The sequence below is a fragment of the Thunnus maccoyii genome, chromosome 23 (assembly GCF_910596095.1).
Source record: "Thunnus maccoyii chromosome 23, fThuMac1.1, whole genome shotgun sequence".
NCBI lineage: Eukaryota > Metazoa > Chordata > Actinopteri > Scombriformes > Scombridae > Thunnus > Thunnus maccoyii.
In genome coordinates, this window is record NC_056555.1 from 12,501,814 (window position 1) to 12,509,938 (window position 8,125).

An 8,125-nucleotide genomic window follows, 5' to 3' on the forward strand; every position below is an offset into this window, starting at 1 on the left:
GATAATCAATTAATTGTTTTTGTCTGTTTTTAAGCAAATATGCCAAAAATCTGCTGGATTTAGCTTCTCAAACGTGGTGATTTAATGTTTTTCTTTGTCTGAATATGGGCTTTGGACTGTTTCTCGGACAAAACAATACATTTAAAGACATAACCTTTGTGTCTGGGAAATTAGAGCAGACATTTTCCTTTTCTGACATTGTATGGACAAACGATTAATCAAGAAAATAAATCAGCTGATTAATTGGTAATGAAAATAATTCTTAGTTGCAGCCCTGAAATATATTGTGACAAAAACCAAAACATACACATTTTGTTAAAGTTTCTATGTCTTTGGGGTTTGCAGGAGCACACATTCACACACAAACAAACACACACACATACACACACCAACCCTATCTCCTAAAAATGACACGGTTGCACACACACACGCAGGCAGAGGGTTAGACAAGCTGGCTGGTTTATCAAATCAATTCTACATGAAGTTAATGTAACTTGTGCAAGAAACTTACTAATACAAACACACTTTTCAGGCTTCAGTGTTCAGGCATAAGTGATCAAACTCCAGCCTCAGCACAGGGGGGAACAAATGGCCATGAGCCGTAATTACAAGTTAACAATATATTGCCCATCATGCTCCACATGATTGGGATTTATCTGCCATCTGTATTAGATCAACACACCTAATGTAAAGTGGTCTAAATAGCCTTAAATGTGCACACCCAAGAGACAGATACTGTATACGGAGAAACTGCTACATTTTGCAGGATCTCAAACTTTTGTTGTTGAATGTTATGTTGAAAATCACTGTAATGGAAACATGCGCTGTCCAGTACACACACTGATGTGTAGAAAATGGCACTGTATTATCCATTTAACACTGTATAATTACCACTTAGATTTGAATAGGCATTTGCAGGCGCACAGCCTCGCTGGGAATGAGGTTAATACTGCCAATCACATTGAACTTAACACCACTCATGCCATCTCATGGAGATACTGACACTAATGGCATTTGATTTTTAAAGTGTGTGACACACATGTCATAGTCTGCCAATACAATCATAACACCTTCTGTACTGTAGGTGTTTCTGCATACACACAGTGCAATGGAAATATTGCTTTAAGCATGATTACTCCCAGGAATTATTTGCATGTATATAAGTCTACTCAGCTGGAGAGAGCAAGCAAAGCAAAACAAAATAACCATTTGAAAACTCAGAAAACAGCAAGTAAAAGCACGATATTGTTAATGATTGTTAAAAATTTGTACACAGTGGATATTAAACACCGCTATCAAGCTTAAGAGGTGAAAGACAGACAGGTAAACAGGATGAAAGAGAGGCTGCACTCAACATGATGATCACTTGTACTTAATTGTCATGCAGCTGCTGTATACAGACAGAACCACAATGTGATTGTGTATAATTCAAGTCAATGATATCGGCATCAACACTCATGATATCGTCTTGATGGGCCATTACCAGAAAGGACGCAAATGCCATACACAAAGATGGCTGTGTGTCATTTCAGTAATGACTCCTCCTTTTTCAGGTAAGAGGCAGAGCTGGAGAGAGAAGGAGAGAGGATGATCATTCAGTATGATGACTGCTTAGGCCCATACATCAAACTCACATGCAGCCATCCTCTCAGGAGGATTTGAGTCAGTTATACCGTCGGCATCATTTTCTCCCTCACATCTATTGTGGAGCTCTTGTAAAGAATGACAAATGGTAATGTGTGATAAAAGCTGTGCCATATGCTCATTTTACCGACATTGCTTCATTGTCTCTGTGGCAGACAGGGTTAAATGTTGGATGGCAAACACCTCTGAATGCCCTTAAGGCAGAAAAGCCCTGAACTGGCGGTACCCACTTATCCCTAAATGCCCTACCACGAATCTGACCTTTTAGAAAACCATTTCGCAACCCTGTACCAGGTATTATGAGCCATTCTCACATTTTCTCAATGTCTTTTCCCTATCATCTTGTTTCTCACTCTAATTCCCCTCCTCTTTCATGTCTTTATCATCATCTATGTCCTATTTGTCTGTTGTTTCTGATTCCATCCACTTTTTCCCCACTGTTTTCCTCCACCACCTCATTCTTTCCTTGTCGTTTCCCAAATTCAGTCTCTTGCCCTCTTTCTTTCTTTCACTCCAAACACCTCCAGCACTTTGATTCATTTCACAGACATTCAATTGTCTGACGAGGACTTGTTCAAAATGGCCAATTTGACCTTATTTTGGCTTAAGGAGAAAATTGCTTATGCTGTTACTCCTCTCCTCATTCTCCTTTCTTTCTCTTGTATCTACCACTGTGTGTGTAATCCAAGCGGCAACCTCTGGGGCTGAAAAATGAAGCCAATGCGGAAATGCCAAAAACCTGCATTCTCTCTAATGGCCATCAGGGGGAGACTCCACTAGCTGCAAAAAGAAGTCCGATTGTATGGAAGTCTATGAGAAAATGACCCTACTTCTCACTTGATTAATTACCTCAGTAAACTGTTTCCTAATGAGTTTATGGTCTCAATTGCTAGTTTCAAGTCTTCTTCAATGCAGCATGATGTTCATTTTGTAAATTATGGCCCCATTCAGAGTAAAATAGATGATAAAGCAGTGCATGTTTAGGGTGTGGCTATGTTGTGATTGAATCGCCACCACAGCGAAGACGCTATTTCACAGTGTATTTTCAGTTCACTAGGTAATTGTAACATTGTGGCCGCCTAAAAAAAGTCTTGTTCAGCATTTGGTTGTAATAAAAGACCCATCAATGAGTCAGATGATCAGTTCATCTGTTCATCAGTTCATCAGATCTTCAAATGCTTCATATCCCTAGAATCTGTACAACCCAAGCTAAAAGGTTATGTAAGTCAATAAACCATAATAATTGATATAGGTATTGAAATTGTGTCATATATTTAAAAAATAAAAAAATGTTTTTTCATCAAATTTTACTGAATAAACACACAAAATACATTGATCCAAAACATTTCTGAATGTTCTGCCTTGTGCAGAAAGTCTGAAACTTCCCACACCCGCGAAAATCACACACAACCCGCCACACACACACACACCCGCAAAAAACACACACACACCCACCATACACAAACACAGCACAAAAACAACTCTCTAAAATGTAAAAAACAAACAAATAAATAAATAATAATCCCTAAAAATGTACTTACATATCCTGATATGGATCGATGCCTTCAGCAAAATGGTCTTCATCCTCACTGAAGGAGTCCGGATCAGAAGAAAGTGCCTCTTCTGGTTGGCCACCACCTGCGAACAAAACCTCCAAAGCCTTCTGTTCTTGTCATCACGACAAAAAAAGACAGATATATGCTCCAAAAATACGCTTACTCTCTCAATATCTGAATCTGAATCTCTCAACGACCTGCTTCTCCACTCTGCTCCACTCCACTCCACCGCGCCACCTCACGTCATCACTACGTTTCACCCGGTTTTATTACCTACAGGTAACGTAATATAATGGCGTCATCATCTTCCGACACAAGCTTACAACGTGATTGTGTAAAAGATTAGAGCCTTAGCTTTCAGCTGCAAAAAGAATGAAAGCTCTAGCTGTTATGGTTTTTATTTTAGATCTATTTGAATTGGACTATGTAAACAGCGACCCACCGCGGTTAGTCTAGGGCCGCCCACGGGACATCCGTTTTCAAAGGGTTATATCGCTTTTCTCGGCTTGAGGAAAGTTTTACAAATATAAAACCTCCATGGATCTAAAGTTCATAATAGAAAAAGTCATAATTGACGTTGTTTGCAGTTCGAGGCGTCCTGTCAACAGTTTTACAGATGTCTCTTTTATAATGGTGGTCTATAGGGAAAATGCTTTTTGGGCCGCAGGGGTTTTTTCGCTGTAATACCGCGAGTGGCCACTGGGAAAAATTGGCTGCAATGCTGGGCGGCGGCGCCCTATCCAGCTCTTATTATACATCCATGCACTGGAACAGCAGTCCGCAAACCAATGGGTGACATCACAGTGACTACATCCATATTTTTTTTACAGTCTATGGTGTAGTCGTAAAAACTGCCATTTTATAAGACAGGGGTATGCTTTATCCCGTGATTCCAACACACGTGCAAAGCAGAAATCTGTAACTTTCTACATGCTGTTGCCCTCAAACTCCAGCAAACATGGCAGATCATTTTTTGTTGTATGTTGTTTTGCTTCTAGCAAGTGCTACAAACCATTATGTTGCCAACGGCTACATCACCTCAACACAAAAACCTGCTACAGAGGATTGTGTTTACTGTGTGGGTGCAGGTAAACGGGGTTGGTTCCAACTGTTGAGCCTTCTTGGTGTTGTGGGCCCAACAAATCAAAACACCATTTATTGTGAGGGCATCTACCTGATGATCCTATAGACTTGCCTACACTCTTACACTCATGCACAAATCCATATTGATACCATGTTCTTTTATTTGGTAAGATTGATCAAGAGACATAAATCAAGTTTCTCATACCTGAAATTTTGCTAACAAGTGGCTATTGGTAAGACTAGTTGAACCAGTCATACAGTGATGGTATTCGGACAACTGAGTGGGCCATGGCATTCAGATGAAGTTGCCTATCAAGCCACTTGGGTCAGCCACTTTAGTTAAGCCTTAGCAGATACGGTGTAGATGACAGGTAATGCCACCAAGTATCTGCTCTTTCCTTGGGTGAGGTTAGGTAGGATGCAAGGACACTTAAAGGTGCACTAGGTCTGAGAAAGGTGTGAAGAGTTTTCAGATGTAACTATTTGTAAGACTACTGAGTGACTAGCTAGATAAGCAGGGTTAGGGTTAGGACGCTTTAAAGGTGCAATAGGTCAGAGAAAGGTGTGAAAAGTTGTCTGATATACAGAAACTATTTGAAAGACTGGTATTATGATGATATTCAATTCAGCCAGTTGGGTCATTCACAAAAGTTTACCCTGAGCAGGTATAATATAAGGGTGGGGCTTGCAAAAGGGCATCTGCTCTTTGTTTGAGTGAGAGTAGGATTTAAAGACAGCTTAAAGGAAAGTTAGGTCAAGGCTAGAGAACGGTGTTGCCAGTCATGAGGCCAAGTAGATTTATGACAGCACAACCTGATGCTTATTACAGGGCCTAGTGACCACACAAAAAAATGGTTGTTCTTAAGTGGTTCTTCAGCGGTTCTCTGGGGTGGTTGAGGTGCTATATAGCACCGCTGCTGTACAAAGAACCTCTTAAGCCCCTGTATGGTTCTTTAGAGGTTCTTCGGCTTTGTTTAGTTTAGTTGGGGAAAGAATAAAAAATTCATTAAAATACAGAATATTTCCTGAGGATAACACATTAAAGCAGTGGATGTCAATCTTTTTGCCCCCAAGGCCCCTCTATGTCTAAGGAAATATTCCAGGGCCATCAAAGGAGACCCCAGTTGGAGCAGTGACATTATAGTAAGTTATGTTAAACAAAGATACTGAAATGCCTTTGGCCTTACTGACAAAGTTTGAGACTAGGGATATCAACGGTTAACCGTTAATGGGTTAACCGCTGAGAATATTTTTAATGGTTAGGCATATCGGTCTATGGCATATTTTTCCGCTAACGGCTAGACAGTTACGTGTTAATAACATTAGACATTCTTTTTGAATGGATAAAGTACCGGTGTAAAACCAACTTCTACAGAGAGTGTTGCATTATGGGTTGTTTGTAGCATTAATGTTGCTATGCTAGCGAGTGTCTTAAAGTCTGTTTATCGTGAGTGTGTTAAAGTCAGTCAGCACTAAAAGTGTCTCCTTAGTCCAGTTTAACCTGCAGGAGTTTCTGAAGGCTCGTTTAACGTGTTTTTCTGCCGCGGAGGAAATAAATTCATGATGAGTGAAAATGAGTCCAAAGCATGATGAGTACAAAAAATTTACTCATCATGCTCAAATCAGTGACACAGGATGCAAACTCACTGGCAGACAGAGCTCCCTCACCTTCATGCCAGACATAAAACAACATAAATTGTGACATTGGGGACGGCGAGTTTTGTCTTGTAGTACAGAGCTGACACTTTCAATCTTGGGCAGAGGAGAAGGGCTTGCAGATCCATGCAGACAACATGTTATATTAGCATTATACTGAAGCAAAAAGTTTGTTATTTAGCAAATTAGATGACACATCTGTGATCTGTACTATACAACACTGATGTTACAGAATGTTACATCTACTGATGACAATCTTAAGTAGCGATTAATCAATGAACGACAGGCTGTAACATTAATCATATAATATTAGCTTGCTATGAAGACTAAGCAAGCTAGTGGCTAACTTACTTCATTTATCATTGCCGTTTCAACAGTGTACAGAGTTTTAACTGAGTTTTCTAACAAGTTTTAAGAGCTAAATTTGATGAACAGGTTCACTGCATAGTTTAAACTGAGTTTACAACAACCTAGGGCTAATTTGAAAACAGCTATTTACCTCAGATGAAGAAATACGAAATCGCCACATCACTCCGCCACTCTTCTGTGTGCATCACTTCTTTCAAGATGGAGGCGGGGTGGAGCTATGAGGTTTAGCCAACAGTTATTGTATCCAATGGCGTAATGAGATTTAGTCACAAGCTCTTTTTAATACTTTTCATTGGGCAAATATTTGTAAAACCCACAGACAGATGTAAAGGGTGACCAATAGCAGTGATTTATGAAAAAAAATAAAAATGATGAAATATGGAGATACGAGGTTTCTGCCTGACAGCACATTTTAGCAATTATTTTCTTAACATGTATAATGTGTTTAGAAAGAAATCTCTGATTTTCCTTTACACAGACTTTAAAAAAAGTATGTACTGTAATGCACTTTGGGTAAAAACATCCACCATGTTATATTAAATTAATGAAGTTATTTTGTGTTAAGGCCTACAGTTGGAAGTGGCCATTCTGCTCTTGCCTGCATTGTTCAAGGAGGACCCAGGGTTTTTGTTTGAAGTTGAGGTGAGCCATGAACAGTTGACTATGGTGTGTGAAGCACAATCTAGTCAAAGCACTACACTCCTTGCGCATTTTGTTATGCTATAAAATTATTTCACATGCAAGCATTAGTTGTTTTTTTTGGCGGTCTACACAAACTATTCTATCAAAGTGGAAAGAAAATTACATTAATTTACATGTAATGGCAAAAGTAAATGAGCAGTTGTATGGAAGTAGTAAAATTTTAATGTTAATTCATAAGATTTGCCTTTCAAATAAATGTGAGCAGAAGATGGTTAATACTATTATTCACTCTCCCCCAGGACCATGCTCAGACTAGCACTCCTGGCATCTCAACACTGAAGATGGTGCTTAAAGGCTGCGAGGAGGGTCACCCTATGCAGTATGACCACATTGTGCTCACATTAGTTGGTCAGTTGATCACAGAAGAGAGCGAGGACATCTCGATGGCACTGGGCCTCCTCCTGTGTGTATATTTCGTGTTTGGAATCCAGTATCCTAAAGGACTGAAAAAGACACTGACCTTTTTGGAGTGTGTTATTTTGAAATTGAAGGATGCAGCTGGACTTCCTGTCACAGTAAAAAGGTGTACAACTCAATCTGTGAGTAGACTGTAGGAGAGTATATAACTCAGTTTGCGAGTGTATGTATTAGTTTCGCTTACTCTCTCACTCACCCTCACTCTAATGTTAAAAGCTCCTGACTAGTTCTTTATTTTGTTCAGAAAATCTAATGTAGGACTAAGCCTATAGGCCAAAAAGAGACCTGCTTACAGGGCTGCAGTAAATGGCTATGGGCCAGAATGTTTGTAAACCAGGACTCTCTCTTCCACAAAATTTAACATATTTTAAGCTTGTTGCAATATTTTGTATTTCTATATTGTATTTTTTGGAATATATGTGTTTTATATATTTATTTTTTCCCTGGCTTGTTAGCATTGATTTTATTTGCTGAAAGAAAGAAATATAAAAGATTTGAAAGGATAATATATAGTTTCTTAGTAAACATTTAGTACAGGATTCGTAATCTTTTAAGTCACCATTTGGTAAGAAATTATTGTCATTCATGTTTTAAGTAAAAGTGTCATTTAGAAGCATACTGACTCATCTGTGGTAGTATGATTTAATTAAATAAGTATGGTGAATGTAATTTAAGGGCCCTACTAGCTTAAAAATGTT

At 39.0% G+C, this 8,125-nt stretch overlaps 1 long non-coding RNA gene across 4 annotated transcripts in view; it reads left to right on the top strand.

Moving 5' to 3' along the window:
• Positions 1 to 7,849, top strand: part of LOC121890951 — a 29,762-nt gene extending 21,913 nt beyond the window's left edge. For all 4 annotated transcript variants that reach the window (XR_006093989.1, XR_006093990.1, XR_006093992.1 and 1 more), the window contains 3 exons: positions 5,358 to 5,426; positions 6,874 to 6,950; positions 7,250 to 7,849. This is a non-coding gene — a long non-coding RNA (uncharacterized LOC121890951). The remainder of the gene's footprint in view (positions 1 to 5,357; positions 5,427 to 6,873; positions 6,951 to 7,249) is intronic.
• The last annotated feature ends 276 nt before the right edge of the window (positions 7,850 to 8,125 follow it).